The sequence below is a fragment of the Mobula birostris genome, chromosome 2, assembly GCF_030028105.1.
Source record: "Mobula birostris isolate sMobBir1 chromosome 2, sMobBir1.hap1, whole genome shotgun sequence".
Taxonomy (NCBI): Eukaryota; Metazoa; Chordata; class Chondrichthyes; order Myliobatiformes; family Myliobatidae; genus Mobula; species Mobula birostris.
In genome coordinates, this window is record NC_092371.1 from 99,756,339 (window position 1) to 99,780,610 (window position 24,272).

Below are 24,272 nucleotides of genomic sequence, written 5' to 3' on the forward strand. Positions count from 1 at the left end.
CCAGGATTCCCACATCTGACACCCTGAGCAAAGCACTAACCCTGCAGGCATGCTATCTAATTCTACAGGAATGAAACAAGAAGAATAAGTCTACTCACCCACTTACCTCGTCAAACAGACGAACTTTTTAAACCGTTCGCTGTGTGAGCCCTATTGTTCCTGTCTGTCCGAGCCGATTTGCGCGGGGGGGGGGGGGAGAAGAAAAAAAGAGTTGGTGCCTCGCTCTCACCCCTTCCCGTTTACCGCCGAAGCCCGTTGAAGCCAAAGCCCTACACCCTGCTGCCACTCACTCTGCTGCCCGCTGTATGGGGTTGTCTCCTTTTTAAACTCACCGCACTGTCCTGTTACATCATGTGCCTGCGCAGTCTCGTCCTTCTTGGAGTCAAAGAAGTTTTTAAAAAAACTGCCTTCTGTCAGAATTCAGCTCCCATGACGCTCTGCAGTCCCGATCCAAAAGAAAACTGTTGGAAGCAACCTTCCTTTTTAAACTCTCCGCGCTGTCCTGTTACATCACGCGCCTACTGGACCTGGCTTTGGGTAATGAGCCTGGCCAGATGATTGACCTTTCAGGGGGTGATCAGTTAGGGAACAGGGACCATGTGTGGAGGGTGTTTAAAGATCAATTTTGCACAGTTTACAGGAGAGGTTTGTTCCTGTTGGAAGGAAGAATGGGGATGGGAAGATAAGAGAACCTTGGATGTCCAGAGGGGTGATGAATTTAGTCAAGAAGAAGAAGGAAAAGTATGTAAACCTCCTGATGTTATGATTAAATGAAGCACATGAGTATAAAGGAGCCAGAAAAGAGCTAAAAAAATGGAATTAGGAAAGCCAGGAGGGGCCATGAAACGTCCTTGGCAAGTAGGATTAGGGTGAATCCCAAAACATGCTATACATACATCAAGAGCAAAAGGATAACTAGGTAGGACCACCCAAAGATAAAGGGGGTAACATTTACATGGATGTGGAGAATATGAGTGAGATACTTAATGTGTATTTTGCTTCTGTATTTACCAAGGAAAAGGATATGGAGGACCAGGAGATCAGTACTGAGTGTATAAATACATTAGGGTTCAAGAGGAGGAAATGTTAGGCCTCCTAATGAGTATTAAGGTGGATTAGTCCCCAGGGCCTTATGATTTTACCCTAGGTTATTAAAGGAAGCAAAAGATGAGATTCTTGGGGCCTTGACAAGTATCTTTGTGCCCTTGATTGCCAAAGGTGAGGTGCTGGAGGACTGGTGAGTGGCTAATGTTGTACATCTATTTAAAAAGGGAACTAAAATCCTGGGAACTATAGACCAGTGAATCTCACATCAGTTGCAGGGAAATTGCTGGAGAACATTCTTAGGGATAGGATTTATGAGCACTTGGAGACCCACAGCCGAATTAGGGAGAGCTGGCATGGCTTTATCGTTCTTATCTTTTTGACAAGGTGATGAGAGAGACTGATGTGAGTAGGGTAGTGGATGCTGTCCACATGGATTTTATTAAGGCATTTGACAAAGTCTCTCATGGCTAATCCAGAAGATAACAATGCATGGGGTCTGCAGTGAATTGGCTGTTCTAAACTGGGTTGCGCATACAGGACAGAGGGTCGTGGTTGAAGGAACTTAATTCAAGCTGGAGGCCTGTAATTAGTGTTGTTCTGCAGGGATCTGTGCTGGGACCTCTGTGGTTTGTGATGAATATAAAATTACCTGTATAAAAATGTACATGGGTGGGTTAGTAAATTTGCTTTTGATACCAAGATTGGTGGAGTTGTGGATAGTGTAGAAGACTGACAAAGAATACAGCGCAATCGAGATCAGTTGCAGATAGGGGCAGAGAAATGGCAGATGGAGTTTAACCCAGATGAATGTGAGGCATTGCACGTTGGTAGGGCAAATGCAAGGAGATAGTACACTGCTAAGGACAAGGTTCTTAACAGTGTTTCTAATCAGAGACATCTTGGGATCTAAGTTCATAGATCCTAGAAAGAGGCTACACAGGTCAATAGGGTGCTTAAAAAGCTGATGGAATGCTTGTTTTTATTAGTTGAGGAATTGAGTTCAAAAGGCAAGGAGCTATGGCAACTTTATAAAACTCTGGTGAGGCCACATCTGGAGTATTGTGTACAGTTCTGGTCGCCCCACTATAGGAAGCACGTTGAGGCTTTGGAGAAGGTGCAGAAGAGGTTCATTAGTTTGCTGCCTGGTTTGGAGGGGATGTGCAGTCACGAGAGGCTGGATAAACTTGGGTTGTTTTCTCTGGAGCACTGGAGGTGAGGGGAGATCTGATAGAGGTTTATAAGATTATGAGAGGCATAGGTAGAGTCAACAGGTAGTATCTGTTTCTCAGGGATGAAATGTCTAACACCAGAGGGAACGCATTGAAGGTAAGAGGGGGTAGGTTCAAGGGGGATGCGAGGGTTAATTTTCTTGCTCAGAGGTCCTTGGATGCCTGGAATGTGCTGCCTGGTATGGTGGTAGAGGCAAATAGAGTAGAGGTTTTTAAGAGACGATTGGATAGACGAATGAATGTAACGAGGATGGAAGGTATGGACTTTGGGTAGGTAGGAGGGATTAGTGTTTGGGTGTTTTTGATTTGCTTTTTAACTGGCTCAGCACAATATTGTGGGCCAAATGGCCTGCTCCTGGCTGTGTTATTCTATAAGAGGCAGGGAATGAAGGGATAAGGATCATGTGCAGTCAGAAGAGATTCAGTTTAATTTAGCATCATGTTTGGCAGAGACATCATGGGACAAAGGACCCAGTCCCATGTCCTACTGTTCTACACTCTATATGGCATTTCAGCACTACTGGCGTGAATTGCTGTTGAGAGTCACATACAAGCCATATTGGGTAAGGACACTCTAATAAAACAGAGGTTTCTTTTTTTATGACAAACCAACTGTTTGCTAGTCATCCTGCTCAAAATCAGATTAAAAATGTTAAAACCATACAATTTAATTAGTTGAATTTAAAATCCACAGCTGCCTTGGTGAGAACTGAAACAGTGGCCCCAGGGCTGTCAGTACAGATCCCCAAGGGATCACAAAGAGAACTTTCAGCTCATCAGCCTTCATAAATCAGGGAGGGCATTGAATACAAGAAATGGGATATTATGTGAAGTTGTACAAGACATCAAAGAGGCTGAATTTAGACTCTTGTGTGCAGTTCTAGTCACCTAATTACAAGGAAGATGTTAATAAGATTGAAAGAATGAAAAGACAATTTACAGGGATGTTGCCTGGATCTTGAGGACCTGAGTTACACTATAGGGAAAGGTAAAGACTTTAATCCCTAGAGCACAGGAGGTGGGGGGGGGGGGATCTTATAGAGGCATTCAAAATTATGAGGGGTACATATAGGGTGAATGCATACAGGCTTTTCCACTGAGGTTGGGTGAGACTAGAACTAGAAGTAATGGGTTAAGGGTGAAAGGTGAAATATTTAAGGGTAACCTGAGAGGCAACATCTTCACTTAGAGGCTTGTGAGAGCATGGAATGAGCTGCCAGCAGCAGTAGTAGATGTGAGATTAATTGTAACATTTAAAAGTAGCATGGATAGGTATATGGATGGAGTGTTATGTAGGGCTTTGATCCGGATGCAGGTAGATGGTACTAGGCAGAAGATTGGGCTGGCATTGACTAGATGGGCTGAAGGGCCTGGTTCTCGGCTTCATTGCTCTGTGACCCTATGACTCTGTTAACTCAGTAATGCAGATACCACGGCGGGAGATCAGTCAAAGAAATTCATGAATATGTGAATCAACCATCTTCATCAAGTGCAGAGATGGGGACTTCAGCCCAACAGATGGATTTGTGCAACAACCCCTCCACAGCCGTCAATACTTAGATTTGTTCTAAATCCAGAGCTATTGAAATACCAGAATTTAAACTCCACAAGAACCATCATGGGATTTGAACTCATGTCTCTGGATTAAGAACTGCTTGGCTGGTTACATAGGTGCCACGGCACAATGAGAGAGAAATAACACCAGCCTCAGAGAGAGCAAAACCAAGCAATCACCCAATATCCAATCACTCCCACCATCTCAGCTCAACAACTATCCATTTGGCATCATTTTAAAGGGACTCTTCTTCGTCGTAGAACACGATTAACTCAAAGTGGATTGAGATGTTTCAGAGATAAGTTTTAAAATAACATGTTCCACATAATGGAGTCATTCTTTCAATATCTTGTGTAGTCGTGACAATGGCATTTATTTCACAGTGGTAAAGCTCTCAAGTACATCACATCTGTGCAGTTCTTCAGCTGACAAGGACTCAGAGGACAAACCTTTACAGCAATTATTCTACTGAAAGGCAATTAGGGAGAGATTTATCCTATTTTATTGCCAGTTGACTATATCATCTGCACTGTTGATTTAAGCCAGTCTTAGTGACTCACCCATTTCACCTCTCCCATACAAACATTTAATGGCAGAGAAAATCTGCTATCGTCCCATGCGATGGGGATAAATAAGATTCTGAGTAACAGCAAGCCAAAGTGCTATCATTCCAAACGGCAGCTCACCACACTGCTCAGTGCAGAACATCCACGGCAAGATTTGAAGGAATGAATTAACCCGTTAAAGCACTAAGTCACTAAATCCACAGAAGCATCAGATTCAGATTCAGAAACAAGAGAAAATCTGCAGATGTTGGAAATCCAAACAGCACACACAAAATGCTGGAGGAACTCAGCAGGCCAGGCAGCATCTGTGGAAAAGAATACAGTCGACATTTCGGGCTGAGGCCCTTTATCAGGACTGAAGAAAAAAAGATGAGGAGTCAGAATGAGAAGGTGGGGGAGGGGAGGAAGAAACACAAGGTGATGGGTGAAACCAGGAGGGGGAGGGGTGAAGTAAAGAGCTGGGAAGTTGATCGGTGAAAGAGGTACAGGGCTGGAGAAGGGGGAATCTAATAGGAGACGGTAGAAGGCCATGGATGAAAGAAAAGGGGGAGGAGCACCAGAGGGAGGTGATGGCCAGGTAAGGAGATAATGTGAGTTAGGGAAATGGGAATGGGGAGTAGTGAAGGTGGGGGAATTACCAGAAAGTTCGAGAAATCGATGTTCATGCCATCAGGTTGGAGGCTACTCAGATGGACTATGAAGTGTTGCTCCTCCAACCTGAGTGTTGTCTCATCGCGACAGTAGAGGAAACCACACTCAGGTCGGAGGAGCAACACTTTATGTTCCATCTGGATAGCCTCCAACCTGATGGCATGAACATTGGAATGGGAATGTCATGTCAAAATAGGAATGGGAAGTGGAATTAAAATGGGTGGCCACTGGGAGATCCTGCTTTTTCTGGTGGACGGAGCATAGGTGCTCGGCGAAATGGTCTCCCAATCTACATTGGGTCTCACCGATATACAGGAGGCCACACTGGGAGCATCGTACACAGCAGATGACCCCAACAGACTTACTGGTGAAGTGTTGGAAGGACTGTTTGGGACCTTGAATGGTGGTGAGGGAGGAAGTGTAGGGGCAGGTGTAGCACTTGTTCCACTTGCAAGGATAAGTGCCAGGAGGTAGATCAGTGGGGAGGGACGAATGGACAAGGGAGTCACGTAGGGAGTGATTCCTGCAGAAAGCAGAAAGTGGGGGGCAGGTGGAAAGATGTCCTTTTGTGGTGGGATCCCGTTGGAGATGGTGGAAGTTACGGAGAATTATGTGCTGGACATGGATGCTGGTTGGGTGGTAGGTGAGGACAAGAGGAACCCTATCCCTGGTGGGGTGGTGGGAAGATGGGGTGAGGGCAGACATGCGCAAAATGGAAGAGATGCAATTGAGAGATGTTATTGATGGGTGGAGGAAGGGAAGTCCCTTTCTTTGAAAAAGACGGCTATCTCCTTAGTTCTAAAAATGAGAGTAGATCCAGCAGAGATAGAGGAATTGAGAGAAGGGGATGGTGTTTTTACAAGTAACAGGGTGGGAAAAGGTATAGTCCAGGTAGCTGTGAGAGTCCATGGGTTTATAATAGACATCAGTAGATAATCTGTCTCCAGATATAGAAACAGACAGGTCAAGAAAGGGGAGGAAGGTGTAAATTTGACCAGGTAAATTTGAGGGTCGCATGGAAGTTGGAGGCAAAGTTGCTGAAGTCATCGAGCTCTGCATGGGTGCAAGAAGTAGCACCAATGCAGTTGTCAATGTAGCGTAGGAAAAGTTGGGGAGTGTATGCTGGAACATAGTCTGTTCCGTGTAGCTGACAAAAAGGCAGGCATAGCTTGGACCCATGCAAGTGCCCATGGAAACACCTTTTGTTTCATGGAAGTGTGAAGAGCCAAAGGAGAAATTATTGAGAGTGAGGACACTCGTTCCACTTTGCAGAGGAGAGTGGTGTCTAAAAAGAAATGGAGAGCCTTGAGACCTTCCTGGTGGAGGATGGAGGTGTATAGGGACTGGGCATCCATCGCGAAAATCAGAAGCTCAGGGCCAGGGAACTTGAAATTGTTGAAAAGATCAAAGCATGTGAAGAGTTACGGATGTAGGTAGGTTCATATTCAGATTCAGATTTATTTAACACATGTACATCAAAAAATACAGCAAAATCATTCCTAGGACCTTTTCCACCTACCACCTTCAAGCTTCTTACTTCATCCCCACCCTCCCCCATCCATCTCTCTTCACCCATCACCGACTCGTTTGCTCTTCTCCCCCTCCCCCACCATCTTACTCTGGCATCTTCCTCCTTCCTCTCCAGTTCTAATGGAGGGTCTCGGCCTGAAACGTCAAACTGTTTATTCCTTTCTACAGATGCTGCCCGACCTGCCAAGATCCTCTGTCATTGTGTGCCCGATACAGTAAAATGCATCATTTGTGTTAATGACCAACGTAGCCGAAGATGTGTAGGGGGCAGCCCACAATTCTGACACCAACGTAGCGTACCCACTATGCCGGAAGGACAACATAGAACCAACATGCGACTAAACAACAACAGCAAAACCCTTCCACCCACCCACCCACACTCATAGATAGTCCTCTAACCCCAGGACAGTCCATCTTCTTGCGCCTGCAGCCTCAAGCAAACTCACTGATTTGCATACATTGGGCCTTTGACAGCCCCAGTGGACTGTCAGAGATTCAGCCTTGGGGCTTCGCCAGTCAGGCCTCAAGTGCTGAACTTCCGATTGACCTTTGACTTTGATCTTCAGTATCAACCCAGGACTCATCAATGATGACAAATGAGGATCCAGACCCCAGGCCTTGAACGACTTTATTAAGTCATATTATGGAAAAGGTGAAAGAAGATTTATGAGAATGTTGCCAGGTCTTTAGCACCTGTGTTATACAGAGAAGTTAGCCTTTCTTTCTTGGAACATAGCAAACTCTATGGTGACCTTATAGAGGTGTATAAGATCATGAGATGAGAGGGGGTGAACATATTCTGTATTTTTCCCAGGAAATGGGAACTGAAAACAGGAGGGCATAGGTTTAAGGTGAGGGGGAGAGATATCGAAGAATATCTGAGGAACTTCTTAACACCGAGGATGCTGCATATATAGAGTGAGTTGCCAGAGCAAGTGCCAGGACAGGTAAAATAATGGGATTTAATAGACATTTGGAGAAGAACAATGGATAGGATATTCTTGCAGGGCTCCCCAACCTGAAATCCACAGACCCCTCAATTAACAATAGGGGTCCAGGGCATAAACAAAGTTTGTGAACCCCTAGTATAGGGGGATAAAGAACTAACTTGGGTAAACAGGAGTAGTTTAGGTGGGCATCTTGCTCAGCATGAAGATGGGCCAAAGGGCCTGTTTCCATGCTGTATGAGTCTAAGTCCTTTCTTGTCTATGCCAGTATATTGATGCCACAGTTCTGTTTGGAAGACATGAGATATTCTCCCCAATGTCCTGGGTAATGATTTTTTTTCCCCAGCCCCTATTAATAAAGCATGGTGATTATCACTCTGCTGTTTGTGGGAGATTGCTGTGCGCAAGTTGGCTGCCGTAATTTCTGTGTTGCCGTGGCAACAGCACTCCTCAGCATCTTTCTAAAGATCATTTTGAGAATGTGATTATATGCGTATGGGATCCTGAGTTTTATAGACTAAGCCATAGAATGCAAAAGCAGAGAAGTTATAAAAAGATTTGGAAGCACTCATAGAATCAGGCAGGCTGAAGAGGCACCCTTGGTTCAGTTCCTCTCTCCACAGATGCTGCCTGATCTGCTGACTGTTCCCGAACTGTTCTGCCTTTATTTCAGATTCCCAGCAGCTACAATAGACTTTTGTTGTGATTTTTGGCAAGTGTATGTTACACTGGTTTGGCCAATGCCGGAGTATTGCCATCATAATAATACACACACACACACACACACACACACACACACACAACACTGGAGGAATTAGCAGGTCAGGCAGGATCTGTGGGGAGGGAAGAACAATCGACATTTCAGTCTGCCGCCAATCCCCAGGAGTGTTGATGATGCCTGACCTGCAGAGTTCCTTCACATTGCAAAGACATGAGTTAAGGCTAGTGAATTGTAGGCATGCTATGACAATGCTGCTACTTGTGGGCTGCCCCCAACATAACACAAACAACACATTTCACTGCACGTCTTGAAATACAAGTGACAAATAAAACTGATGTGATTTTATCTTTTCTTTGATGGGAAGATATAGGAATTTCGTGCAGAGACTGTTCAGGTTAATGGTGCAGAGCCATGACCTTACTTTCATTTGGCATTTGCATTGACCTAGCATTGCCATTAACAAAGGACAGGTACAGAAACCATGGATGAGAAAGGGTCACAAGCTTGCACTGGAAAAGCGGTTGTTGAGCCGTAGGTTCATACACCATTGAAATAGGCCCTTCGGCCCATCAAGTCTGTGCTATAGTAGGGATTAGTAAACTTGTAGTAGAGAAGAGTGTCTCTGTAGCACAGCAGGGAGAGAGAGAGAGAGAGAGAGAGAGAGATGGAGGGATGAATATGTAACAGAGATAAAGGGGGACCCTGCGGGTTTGGTACCAGGCAATGAAAGTCTGCAGCAGGCCCAAACCACTTACTGTAGGCTAAAGTGAACTATAGTGAACTCAAGCCTAGATACTCACATAACAACGGCTTCACCAAACTCCAGGACTGATGCTTGCCATTGTACTTCCAGTACAAGGTAAGAGTGGAACTGCACACAGCTCACATAAGTACTGAAGCTTGACACTGTAAAAGGGATAGTGTGGGAAAAGTAGAAAAGAAACTGCATAAGCAAACTGAAAGCTTTGGACCAGGGAGTATTTTGCTCTTTTTTTGCATGATCTATCTATCTATCTACTCATTCATCCATTTACCTATCTGTTTGCTTGTTTATTTATTTTCTTCAGTTTAGAGATATCTCTTATTGTAACTTATCAGAACTTTTTATATTGCACTGTAGTGCAGCAAAAAAAGAACAACAAATTTCATGACATTTGTCAGTGATAATAAAGCTGATTCTGATTCATTCCAGGATGACTGATTCTCTTGTTTGTGTTAGCTTGTAATAAAGAGAAAGTTTATTCTGAAGGTAAACCACAGACTCAGTGTGAATTCTTTCCATCTACGGTGCTGGCTATCAAGCACCCATTGACACGAAACCAACCACATTCTATTCTTGACAACTTACCCCAGATTCTGCCACTCACCTACACACGAGGGCCAGTTTGAAGCGCCCAGTCAGCCTCCTGACCCACACATCATCGGACGTGGGAAGAAACCAGAGGAAACCAATGTGGTAACAAGGAGAGCATGCAAATTCCTCGGAGACAGTGTGACGAAAAACCAAGTTATCAGAAGATTGATGCTAATGAGAGAGAGATAAGGGAGACAATGGAGAAACATTCAAAATGCTAATAAGAGAGAAGAGAGAGAATAACGAGAAAGAAACACATTTCAGAAATTGACAGACCGATTGCTTTGAACCTGAACTGTTTGAAGTTTGATGGACAGGCGATACCCCAGCAGGGGGATAAAAAGAACAGGTTCGCTAAGGCACGACACACACCACGAGATCACGAGATAACGAGATCCTGGAAGAGCGGTGTGCCCCCACAAGTTGGTGAGAGTTTGGAGGTCTGGTCGCAAGAACTGACCATAGACGCACAGGATGAAAAGGGTACGATCGGTGGGAACTTGGTGTGTGTGTCCGCCCTTGCCTGGGTGCTGGGTTCACCGCGAAAGAACAGTCGTATCCAGAACGGAGGGGTCACAGTTGGTGACCACAGAAGACATAAAAGGGTTCGCCCGAAAGCTAACTGCGAAGAAAAACAAAGGTCTATTTGAATCAAAATTTGTATTCTCTCTCTCTCTCCAACGGCACAACAGTGATTACTGCGAACTGTCCTAAGCTGAACTGAACTCTGCATCACTTGAGACTGATCATTTTACTCCTAGACTGCGATAGAGCTTGGTTGATTCCTGTTACCCTAGTTCTGTGTACATGTGTGTTTTATCATTGCTAACCTGTTGCATTTATATCCTTATGATTAGAGTACTGTGTTACTTATTTCTTTAATAAAACTTTATTAGTTTCTGTTAAACCAGACTCCAACACGTGGTCCATTTCTGCTGGTTTGGCAACCCAGTTACGGGGTACGTAACAACAGTGACCAGGGTTAGATTTAAGCATGAGTGACTAGCGTTGGAGCAAAGAAGGAGATTGGATAAAGATGGACAAGTTCATGAATTGTTTAGACGAGGGAGACAGAGAGATTTAAAGTGACAGGCAAAAGACTTAAGAGCATATTTGAGGTGAACCTTGATAAGATGGGTACCTGGCACCCAGTGACTCCGAGGAAGGTCATTCAGGGCTTGAAATAAGATGGCAGAGTACTGCAGCAGGTAGTACACACAGCTGCAATGACCCAGGGTCAATCCTGACCTCTGCTCTTGTCTGTGTGGAATGCCCCATTACCATCTGCACTTGGTATTGGAATTTGGTTACTATTATCACCTGTACCGAGATACAGTGAAAAGCTTGTCTTGCATACAGAACAAATCATTACAGAGTGCATCGAGGTAGAACAAGATAAAACAATAATGTGGAATAAAGGCACAGTAGTGCAGCAGTTAGTGTAATCGCTTCACCAATCAGGGTTCAATCCCTGCTGCTGTCTGTAAGGAGTTTGTATACTCTCCCCATGACCACGTGGGTTTCCTTCGAGTGCTCCGGTTTCTTCCCACAGTCCAGAAATGTACAGGTTACCATTAGTAAGTTGTGGGCACGCTACGTTGGAGCCAAAGCTTGGCGACACTTGTGGACTGCCCCCAGCGGAATCCTTGCTGATTTGATTTTACAGAAACAGTGCATTTCACAGTGAGTTTCAATTTTGATGTGATAAATCAAGCTAATATAAGTATTTTTGTTTTGATCTAAAATGTAAAAGTTACAGAGGAGGTGCAGTGCAGGTAAACAAGGAAGTCAAAGATCATAATGAGTTGACTATGAGGTCAGGAGTCCATTTTATCTTACAAGAGGCCACCCTGCCTTGTGCAGCTGAATCCTGGACTTTCTGTCAGATCGCCAGCAGGTGGTAAGAGTGGACTCCCTCACTTCTGCCCCTCTACCCTCTACACAGGAGCCCATCAGGGATGTGTCTTAAACCCTCTCCTTCACTCTCTGTACACTCATGACCATGCTGCCACCCATAGCTCCAATCTGTTAACTAAATTTGCTGACGATACTACACTGATTGGCCTAATCTCAAATAATAATGAGGCAGCCTACAACCTCTTCCTCAATGTCGCAAAAACAAAGGAGCTGGTTGTGGATTACAGGAGGAATGGAGACGGGCTAACCTTTATTGACATCAGTGGATCTGGGGTTGAGAGGGTAAACAGCTTTAAGTTCCTCAGCATACACATCACCAAGGATCTCACGCGATCTGTACACATTGGTTGTGTGATGAAAAAATCACAACAGTGCCTCTTTCACCTCAGACTGTTGAAGAAGTTTGGTATGTGCCCCAAAATCCTAAGAACTTTCTACGGGGGCACAACTGAGAGCATCCTGACTGGCTGCATCACTGCCTGGTATGGGAACAGTACTTCCCTCAGTCACAGGACTGCAGAGAGTGGTGTGGACAGCCCAGAGCATCTGTAGATGTGGACTTCCCACTATTCAGGACATTTACAGAGACAGGTGTATAAAAAGGGCCTGAAAAATCATTGGGGACCTGAGTCACAACCACAAACTGTTCCTGCTGTTACCATCAAGAAAACAGTACCGCAGCATTCCAGGGCAGCTTCTTCCACCAGGCCATCAGGCTGCTCAATTCACGCAGATACAATTGCATTTCTATGTTATACTGTCCTGTTGTACATACTATTTATTATAAATTACCAAAAATTCCACATTGTACATTTAGACGGGGACATAACATAAAGATTTTTACTCCTCATGTATGTGAAGGATGTAAGAAATAAAGTCAATTCAATTCATGAGTCTGATAGCAGTGGGATACAGACTTGTGTATCTTCTGCCCAGTGGAAGAAAGAATGTCCAAGGCGGGCAGGGTCTTTGATTATTCTTTCTGCTTTGCTGAGGCAGTGGAAGTATAGACAGGGTCCGTAGAAGAAGGTTGATTTCTGTGATGTGTCCACAACTCTCTGCAGTCTCTTGCAGTCACGGGCAGAGCAGTTTCCTTTGGGTGCTCCCATTTCCTTCCACACCCCAACAAGATTTTGGTTGCTAGATTAATTGGCTACTGTAAATAATTGCCAATGTAAATATGGCTTATAGGAACACCAGAGGGGTGTTAATGCACAGTCAGAGAGAGAATATTGCTTTTGTCATTCAGTAAACACTTGAAGGAACGAATGTGAAAAAATCTGAAATGGTAAATTCCTGAACTAATTATAACTTGTAATTATTTATTGGTGTATAAAATCACAGGGAAGTGAATATACAGTGAGTACACATAGTCTTTTCTCAGGGAAAAGAAATCAAAAATGGAGGACATATTGTTTAAAGTGAGGGGATGATTTTAAAGGGACCAGGTGGTGGTGTGTATGTGGAACGAGCTGCCAGAGAAAGTGTATGAGGCAGGTTCAATACATTTGGACAAGTGCATAGATTGGAAATGTTCAACGGAGTATGGATCAAATGTGCGCAAGTGAATTGGACTTGGTTTATTATTGTCACTTGTACTAAAATACAGTGAAACACTTGCCTTGCTACTGTTCATGCAGATGAGATCATTGCTACATTGCATTGAGGTAAAAGAAGGCAGCATAATAAATTAATGTAGAATAGAGACATGGCAGATACAAGTGGACAATAATGCTTGAGGCTCTGCCCATGTTGCTCTCCTGCGTGAAAAAATCCAGCTGACATGCCAAACACAAGAACAGGTGGTGTAATGGATAAAACGATGTTAAAACCATTGAGCTTAATGGTAAAATAATTGAAATATATCTGGAAAAAAAGTCAGAAATTAAAATGCTGCATGCAAGATTGCACTTCTAATTTTGCAGTGAGACATATATATATATTTTTTTTCAGTTCAAGCATTACCAAGTTCACATCATGTTTTTTACAGGTTCCTACGGATGGATTGAAAGTAAGAGTCCCACAAAATGTGTTTATCGAAGAGATCTAATGTTGAATTAGTAAATGACCTTGCATTGTAGGGCAATGCCCACAGTCCCTGAGATTGCCTTGCAGATGAGGAGAATAAATAGACAATAGACAATAGGTGCAGGAGTAGGCCATTCAGCCCTTCGAGCCAGCACCGCCATTCACTGTGATCATGGCTGATCATCCACAATCAGTATCCAGTTCCTGCCTTATCCCCATAACCTTTGATTCCACTATCTTTAAGAGCTCTATCCATCTCCTTTTTGAAAGCATCCAGAGACTTGGCCTCCACAGCCTTCTGGGGTAGAGCATTCCATATATCCACCACTCTCTGGGTGAAAAAGTTTTTCCTCAACTCCATTCTAAATGGCCTACCCCTAATTCTTAAACTGTGGCCTCTGGTTCTGGACTCACCCATCAGCGGGAACATGCTTCCTGCCTGCAGCGTGTCCAATCCCTTAATAATCTTATATGTTTCAATAAGATCCCCTCTCAGCCTTCTAAATTCCAGCGTATACAAGCCCAGTCGCTCCAATCTTTCGACATATGACAGTCCCGCCATCCCAGGAATTAACCTTGTGAACCTACGCTGCACTCCCTCAATAGCAAGAATGTCCTTCCTCAAATTTGGAGACCAAAACTGCACACAGTATTCCAGGTGTGGTCTCACCAGGGCCTTGTACAGCTGCAGAAGGACCTCTTTGCTCGTATACTCAATTCCCCTTGTTATGAAGGCCAGCATGCCATTAGCTTTTTTCACTGCTTTTAACAGAAAGAGTGCGTTTCACAAAGGAGTGTGGGTATTTCTCGAGATAGTAGCTGATAAATTCTCTATCAGTTATGTACAAGTGGTCGATTAGAAGTCTGGAAGTCAAGGGTCAATGGTGAAGCCCCGTGTCTGCATGTCTGTGAGTCCACAGGGAAAGCTGGAGGTTGGATATCTGTGAGTCCATTGCAGGCCCGAGGCCTGGAGCCAGCTTGTCCTGGGGTTGGAGGGGTATATGAGTGTGTGTGTGTGTGTGTGTGTGTGTGTGTGTGTGTGTGTGTGTGTGTGTGAGAGAGAGAGAGAGTGTATGAGTGAGTGAGTGAGTGAGTGTGTGAGTGAGTGTTGTGGACAGGAGGAGGGGAAGGCCTTGTTGAGCTGAGTCCCGATGAAGGGTCTCTGCACACAACACCATCTGTTTATTCCCCTCCATAGATGCTGCCTGACCTGCTGAGTTTCTCCTGCATTGTGTGTGTGCTGCTCCAGATTTCCAGCACCTGCAGGATCTCTTGTGCCTTTGTTTTGCTGTTGTTCTGCTGAGAATTGTGGACGTGCTGAGTTGTCACTGAAAATGTATGGCGACACTTGTGGGCTGCCCCAGCACGTCCTTAGGCTGTGTTGGTTGCTAACACGAAAGACACATGTACCCAAAGCTGAATCTGTATCTGAGTAGGATCTGAAAAGGTGCAGAACTGAGGATTACATTAGCAAATGGAAGAAGCTTGTTCTGCTGGGGTTTGGATGTACTTTTAGCAATGCTAAACGGTCAGAGGAGAACATCTGTAATAGCTGTTGGAGCTATGAGGAAAGAAGACACAAATTGAGAAAGTGGTTTGGTACAGTATAGTTCTCGCTTGTTCTACAAAACTTGACAAACTTCCATGCACCTAAGGCACAGATGTAGGACATTCATTCCAACAAGTTCCACACAAGCCACCTCCATTTTGCTTCAACTTTACTCTTTAATTCTGTTTTCTTTCATCTACAGTCAGTGGTTATTTTCTTAGATACACCTGCTCATTAATGCAAATATCTAATCAGCCAATCATGTGGCAATAACTCAATGCTGGAAAGCATTCAGACGTAGTCAACAGGTTTACTTGTTGTTTAGGCAAAACATCACAATGGGGGGAAAGGTATGATCTAAGTGACTTTGACTGTGGAATGATTGTTTGTGTCAGATGGGGTGGTTTGAGTATCTCAGAAACTGCTGATCTCCTGGGATTTTCCCTGGAGTTCACAGAAAGTGGTGCGATGAACAAAAAGCATCCAGTGTGCAGCCATTTTGTGGGAGAAAACAACTTGTTAATGAGAGAAGTCAGAGGAGAATGACAATCTGACAGGAAAGCAACCGTAATGCAAATAGTCACACGTTACAACGGTGCTATGCAGAAGAGCGTTTGTGAACACACAACACTTCAAACCTTGAAGAGGATGGGCTACAGGAGCAGAAGACCATGAACTCAGTGGCCATTTTGCTAGATACAGGAGGTACCCAGTGAAGTGACCACTGAGCTTAGGTCAGCTTGGTTGGTCACATGTACATTAAAATGTGTCATTTGCATCAGGAAGATGTGCTGGATGAGTCCATAAGTGTTGCTACACTTCCAGCGTCAACATAGCATGTCCACAATTTACTGAGCCTAACCCATTTGAATATGGGAGGAAACCACAGCACCTAGAGGAATCCCACATGGTCACAGGGAGAATGTACAAACTTCTTACAGTCAACGGCAGGTCAACTTAACAAGCTTCCCCTTGATTTACACTTCAGTGTAATCAGCTCTGTTTAAGAGCCCAGTGATTTTTGTGTGTGTCAATCACAGAGGAAATAAGGTCCAGAATGCCTGATTCCTTAGATGTTCGCACCTTTAAAATAAAATGCATGAATTGTCGTCACATCTTAACATGCAACTGTTGGCACTTGGTAATCATATCCCCAGTACAGGCAGTTCCCCAGTACAGGCAGTTAAAATTATAAATGATTATAATACTTCCTCAGGATTACAACATGGTATTCAGCACAGCCTTTAACTTGGAGAATACATCCATTCATTTTTCAGCAATTCAGGGCTGCAGAGCAAGACCAGCATTCATCCTCAAGCCTAAATGACTCCTAGAAGATGAAGCACATTCTTGAATCATGGTGCTCCTTCTGCAGAAGGTGCTGCAGGATAGGGAGTTCCAGCGATGGGGGAGGGACTGCCAATGTATTTCCAAGTCAGGATGATACATGAGGGGCTGGAGTATCAGCAAGGGTGGAGATCCCCTGCACCTGCTGCATTTATTCTTCTTGGCAGCAGAGGTCACACTCCAGAAGACGGGCAGAGCACCCTAAGCACATAATCCAGTTCATTCTGCAGACTACATACACTGCAGTCATGATGCATTGACCACAGAGGGAATACTGTACACTTGATCCCTTGTTACAGCCCTTGAATCTTATCGTCTACCTGCAGTGCACTTTCTCTGTAGGTGTAACACTATATCCTGCATTCTGTTTTGGGCTCTTCTTGTACGACCTTGTCTTTTTGCACGGAATGGTCTGTACGCAAACAATAACTTTACAAAGTTCAAAGATCAAAGTTGTGGTAGAATACACCTTCTGGTGCTACTTGGTCACGTCTTCAGTGATGAACCCAGGGTCAGAGGGTGTTTCGGATCTTTAGTCGTCAGACGCCTTCGTCCGGTCGACCCAGCCGGGGGTGTTCAGCCCCCGACCTGTGTCCAAGTGGCGCACTAATCCACGGATCCCCCCTCTGGATCCACAGCCACCGCGAGGCCTTTTCAGCAGCCTCCAGAATATTCTTGGTGGCTCTTCTGCACTGTAGTCCTTTAACTCCATGGAGTTTTAGAGTCCGCTGTAAAATAAAAAGTAAATTTATTATCAAAGTAAATAAATGTCACTATATACAACCCTAAGATTCACCTTCTTGCAGGCATTTACAGTAGAACAAACAAATACAGTAGAATTGATATAAAACTGCTCACAAAGACTCATGAACAGCTGATGTGCAAAAGAAGACAAGTTGTACAAACAGAAGAAAACTAATAATAATAATTAAGTAAATAACTAATATTGAGAACATGAGTTGTAGAGTCTTTGAAAGTGAGTCCATAGGTTGTGGAATCAGTTCAGAGTCACAGTGAGTGAACATATCCCCACAGGTTCTGGAGCCTGATGGTTAAAGGGTAATAACTGTTCCTGATCCCGGTACTTGGGACCCAAGGCTCCTGTGCCTCCTTTCCGACAGAAGCACTGAGAAGTGAGCTTGGCCTGGAGGGTTTTCACTGTATCTCAGTACATGAAATAATTGGAATATTATTCTCACATGTTCTGAGATACAGTGAAAAGCTTGTCTTGCACACTGTTCATACAGATCAAATCATTACAGAGTACATAGTAGTAGAGCAGGTTAAAACAATGACAATGCAGAATAAAGCTACAGCGAACTTGTGGTGCTGGTAAACAAGGAAGTGCAAGGCCATAGTGAGGGCATGTGGGAAATCAAGAGTCCATCTCATCACACAAGAGGTCCGCCTGAGAGTCTGTTAGCTGCAGGCTGGAAGCTGTCCTTGAACCTGGCAATACCTGCTTTCAGGCTTTTGTATCTCCTGCCAGATGGAAGAGGGAAAATAGAGAATGTCAGGGTTATGCTGGCTGCTTTGTCGAGACAGCAAGAAGGGATAACGATTTTGAGTCTATACTTTGAAAGGAAGTTAGATCAGAATTGGAAATGGGAGCCTGTTATTAATTTTATTTGTTCATGAGATCACAGCCAAGACCAAGATGCGCCAGCCATCCCAAAAGCCCGGTGAGCTAAATGACTCACTGTACCATTGCAGAGCAGAGTTCAAAGTCAAATAAATCTACAAGACCATGAGGCATAGGAGCAGAATGAGACCATTCGGCCCATTGAATCTGCACAATCATCCCACCATGGCTGAATAATCAGCTACTTCCTGTACCTAATGCATTGGCCACTGAGTGAAATTTATAACTTCATATCAACAGTGAAGCATCTGCCAGCATTTCAAAAATAAATATAGTGGCCAGGCTAAGTAAACCAACATCACTTATTTTACTTTTACTGAAACCCTATTACATTGCCACGATAAAACTGTTCCCAACCTGCAAGGGTCACCTTGAAGATTAAATAGAATCCGAACAGCATACAGGACCAGGAAGGTCAGGTTCTTGACATCTTTTGAGGTTTAGGGGGAAGAGCTAACAATGGCCCCGGAGGGTAACTTCTCCCAGTTCATCTGCAAAACAGCTTAAATCCCTCTCTTTAATGTCTCTTCTTTCCTTTCCAAGGTGGCTAGGGTCCTGTCGGGGTTCATGATCTACGGCTGCACTCAAGCTGGGCTTCTTCACGATGGTGGGTTTCCACTCTCGGAGCTCACTCAGCAGCTGTTTTCGATATCTCCAGCACTGGCTTCGGGGTGCAGCCTGGGGCAGCCCTGTGGATGACCGATTTCTCACTGGTGTCGTGAGAGATCAGAACATCGAGACAATGGGTGCAACTGTCAGAGACCTCTGCACTCGAACAATCACTCTCTCTCTCTCCCTCTCAGTGAGAAAGTTTGCTGCCGAATCTCGAGCGCCTGTGGCATGTCAAACTGTTGGGTGAACAGTGGTTTTTGATAGAATCTAGATCATGGTCTCTTTGCTATTGCTTGCAGGCCGGTGGGGGGGGGGAGGTGAGTATTGATGTTTTGCTGAGTCGGTGGGGGGAGTGGGAGGGGGAGGGTTGCGGCTGCTGCTTGTGCGTGGGAAATTGGGGGGAGGTTTCCTGTCAGTCATTCTTTGGGGTTTTTCTTCTGTTTCGAGGATGTCTGCAGAGAATAAGAATTTCAGACTGTATACTGTATACGCTTTCTGATATTAAATGAAACCATTGAACTATTGATTTTAATTTGTCTGCACTTTTTTCAATTTGATTTCCTTTTATATTCCATTATATATTGGTTAAAAGATTAATGATTAAAGACAAAATTAATTTTATTTGCCACATCAAAACGTCATTTTTGTCAATGACCAACAAAGTCAGAGGATGTATGGGGAGGGTGTTGTCTGCAAATGCTGCCAACAACATGCCACAATTTGTAAATCCTAACCCATCTGGAATATGGGAAGATACCAGAGCACCTGGAGGAAACCTACATGGTCACAGGGAGAACATACTAACTCCTTACAGATGTGGCAACACTATTTACAAAGCTTCCCCTTAATTGCAACTATTTAAAGAACTCAGTGTTGGGCATGTGGCCAAGTGGTTAAGGCGTTCGTCTAGTGATCTGAAGGTCACTAGTTCAAGCCTCAGCTGTGGCGGCGTGTTTGTGTCCTTGAGCAAGGCACTTAGCCACACATTGCTCTAGTGTCTGTGCGAGGAGTGGCGCCCCACACAGACTTCCAATCTGCACCTTGTAAGGCATGAAAATGCCCTACGCAGGCCTCTCATGGTCTGAGTCAACATTCCCTCCCCTCCTCCCCCAAAGAACTCAGCATTCCTGAATGTGTGTTAAGACCATAAGACACAGGAGCAGAATTAGGCCATTCAGCCCATTGAGTCTGCTCTGCCGTTGCACTCAACCCCATACACCTGCCTTCTTGCCCTGATCAACCAGGAAACCATCAACTTCCACCTTAAATATATGCACAGACTTGGCCTCCACCACAGTCTGTGGCAGAGCATTCCACAGATTCACCACTCTCTGGCTAAAACAATTCCTCCTTACATCTGTTCTGAAAGGTTGCCCATCAATTTTGAGGCTGCACCCTCTTTATCTGGATACCCCACCACAGGAAACATCCTCTCCACATTCACGTTATCTAGTCCTTTCAGCATTTCAACATTCAGTAGGTTTCAGTAAGATCCCCCTACATTCTTCTAATTTCCAGTGAGTACAGGCCCAAAGCAGCCAAACTGTCCTCATATGTTAACCCCTTCATTCCCAGAATCATCCTCATGAACTTCCTCTGGACTCTCTCAAATGACAACACATCCTTTCTGAGATATGGGGCCCAAAACCGTTAACAATACTCCAAGTGTTGCCCGATTAGTGTCTTATTAAGGCTAGCGTTATCTCCTTGCTTTTATATTCTATTTCCCTTAAAATAAATGCCAACCTTGCATTTGCCTTCTTTACCACAGACTCAACCTGTAAATTAACCTTCTGGGAGTCTTGCACAAGGACTCCTAAGACCTTCTGCACTTCTGATGTTTGAACCTTCTCCCCATTTAGATAATAGCCCACACTATTGTTCCTCTTACCAAAATACAATATCATACATTTCCCAACACTGTATTCCCTCTGCCACTTTTTTGCCCATTCTTCCAATTTGTCTAAGTCTTGCTGCAATAACATTGCTTCCTCAGCACTAACTACTGCTGTACCTATCTTTGTATCAATAGGTTTCAATAGGTACATTTAATGTCAGAGAAATGTATACAATATACATCCTGAAATTCTTTTTCTTTGCAAACATCCATGAAAACAGAGAAGTGCCCCAAAGAATGAATGATAGTTAAATGTAAGATCCCCAAAGCCCCCCAGCTCCCCCCTCCCACGCATAAGCAACAGCAAAGCAATGACACCCCCCTCCCCCACCAGCAAAAAAAGCATCAACATCCCCCACCGAGCACTCAAGCATGCAGCAAAGCATCAATAAAGACACAGACTTGCAGTACCCCAAAGACTACTCGTTCACTCGGTAATTCGGCATACCACAGGCTCTCTCTCTCTCTCTCTAATAATGGAAAAAGAGGTGTCCCCATTTCTAGTGAGAGGGGAGACATAACAAAACAACTCGCTGATTTATGGTGTTAAAAGTCTGTTGTGTCACTTTTTCTGAGCTCTGTGTCCAAAGAACACGCTTCCCTGGACACACAGCCAGTAGCCAGCTTTCTGCTTTCCATCTTCCGTGTACTCCCATGATGCATCAGGCAGCAGCACCGAACTCGAATCCGCCTGCCTCCAGGGCCACGAAAATCGGTGCCCTGAAGGTGCACTAGTCTTCCAGGCCGCGTATTTGGCATATCGAAAAGCAGCCAGTCATGAGGCCCTGACAGCGGGTCACAATTCCACAAAGAACTGAAGTCAGTGTGTAACTCCAGGTCAGGGTCTTCAAAAGAATCCTGTCGAGGGAAAAAAAGATATTAAAGGTAGAAATAGAGCTTTATCCAAAGATGCAAGCAAAGGAGTTGCCATTAGGAGCCATCATCCTAAGCTCTGCCCTCGGTTATGTCTGCAAACTTTGTCACAAAGCCATCAATTCAATTATCCAAGTCATTGACAAACAATGTGAAAATTCGCAGTCCCAATACTGACACCTGAGGAACACCACCAGTCATTGGCAGCTAACCAGAAAAGGCCTCTTTTATTCCCACTCACTGCCTCCTGCCTGTCAGACGTTCCGCTATCCATGACAGTACCTTTCCTATAACGCTATAGGATTTTATCTTGTTAAGCAGGCTCATGTGTGGCACCTTATCAAACACCTTCTGAAAATCCAAGTAAATGACATCCACTGTGTCTCCTTTGTCCACTCTCCTTGTTATTTCCTTGAAGAACTCTAACAGATTTGTCAGGCGAGATTTCCCTTTACAGAAACCATGCTGACTTTGACTTACTTTGTCATTAGTCTCCAAGTACCCTAAAACCTCATCCTTAATAATAGACTCCAACACTTTCCCAACCACTGAGATTAGGTTAACTGGCCTATAATTTCCTTTTGTTTGCCTTTCTCCCTTCTTAAAGAGTGCAGTGACATTTGCAACTTCCATACCTCTGGGACTCTGCCAGAATCAAGTGATTCTTGAAAGATCATGACCAATGCATCCTTTATCTCTTCAACAACCTCTCTTGTGACTCTGGGATGTAGTCCATCTAGTCCAGGTGACTTATCCACCTTAAGACCATTGCGTTTGCCTAGTACTTTTTCCTATGTAATAGCAATGGCACTCACTCCTGCTCCCTGACACTCATGGACTTCTAGCACACTGCTAGTGTCTTCCACAGTGAAGATAAATGCAAAGTACCCATTAAGTTTATCTGCCAGTTTTTTGACCCATTATTACCTCACCTGTATCATTTTCCAGTGGTCTAATATCAATTCTCACCTCCCTTTTACTCCTTATATAACTGAAAAAAAACGCTTTTGGTATCCTGCTTTATATTGTTGACTAGTATGTCCTCATATTTCATCTTTTCCCTTCTTTTAGTTTTCCTAGTTGTCTTTTGTTGGCTATTAAAAGCTACTCAATCATCCAACCTCACTCACTTTTGCTACCTTATATGCCCTTTCCTTAGCTTTTATGCTAACTTCCTTTGTCAGCCACAGTTGCCTACCCCTGCCATTTGAGAACTTCTTCCTCTGTTAAACATATCAAACCTGTGCCTTATGAACTATTCCCAGAAATTGCAGCCATCTCTGCTCTGCCATCATCCCTGCCAGTATCCACTTGGGCAAGCTCCTCTCTAATACCTCTAATTCCCTTTATTCCATTCTGATACTGTGAGTTATGTTTCTCCCTCTCAAATTGCAGTATGAATTTAATCATATTTTGATCACTGTCCCCTAAGGGTTCCTTTACTTTAAGCTCCCTAATAAGATCTGGGTTATTACACAACACCCCAAGTAGGCTCAAGCACAAGCGGCTTTAAAAGGCCATCTTGTAGGCATTCAACAAATTCCCTCTCTTGTGATCTGACACCAACCTGATTTTCCCAATCCCTTTGGATATTGAAGTCCCTTATTACAATTGTGTCATTACTTTCATTACATGACTTTTCCAGCTCCCTTTGCAATCTCAACCCTGCATCTTAGCTACTATTTGGAGGCCTATATATGATTCCCATGACAGTTTTTTTTAGCCTTGCAGGTTTTTAAGTCCACCCACAAAGATTCAACATTCTCTGACCCTATTTCACCTCTTTCTAAAGATGTAATTCCATCTCTTACAAACAGAGCCACACCACCGCCTACGCCTTCCTGCCTGCCCTTTCGATACAAAGTATACCCTTTGACATTAAGCTCCCGCCTATGACCTTCTTTCAGCCACGGCTCAGTGATGGACACGGGACAGGGGGCTCCGAGCTGTACTGGTGGCCTGAGTGAGAGAGGAGTTGGCAAGCAGGCGCGAGGTATCCCTAGTAGTGTCTGAGCCTTTTGGATTTAGGTGAGGGGGTACGGAGGTCTCGGAGGGTTAAGAAGCTCCCAGATAGGTTGGCCTATGTAGTGCCCGTGGGACGGGAGTAATGTCCACTGTTTGGGGAGCACTGTCACTGTGTGTATCTGTGTTTGTGTGTTGTGTGTCTGTAGGACTGGTTGGCGAGTTATTTAGAAGTCATGAGGGCATGACTTTATTTGGTGGGGGGGAGAGTGTAAGAGGGTTTCGTCTTTTATGTTACTGCGGAGGCTAATTAAAATGGCTTCTTTGTTATGTTATACTTAGGAATGCTCCTTTGTTATGTTAAACGCTGAGGAAGTCCTTCCCGCTAGCAGTTTGTTTTGTATTATCTATTGATATGGGGACGAATGAACCAATTGGGATAGTTGTTATGATTTTGGTGTATTTGATGATACTGTATGCGTGGGGTTTTGGGGCAGAAGGCGGAAGAGAAGGACAGAGAATGGACCAGGTGCTGTGAGGTCCGCTAACAGGGTGGGACCCCGAGTGGGGCGTTCGGCGAGGAGGGGAGACGAGGAGGACGGTGGACGTGCAGCAGGGCTCCGGTCGATCACTCCGAGTGGTCATCAGAATCCGGGCGGTCGTCAGGATCCAGGCGGTCGGCAGGATCCGGGTGGTCGACAGGATCCGGGTGGTCGACAGGATCCGGGTGGTCCCAAGCCGTGAATCGACAGGATTCGGGTGGTCGACAGGATCCGGGTGGTCCCGAGCCGTGAGTCGACAGGATCCGGGCGGTCCCGAGCCGTGAGTCGACAGGATTCGGGCGG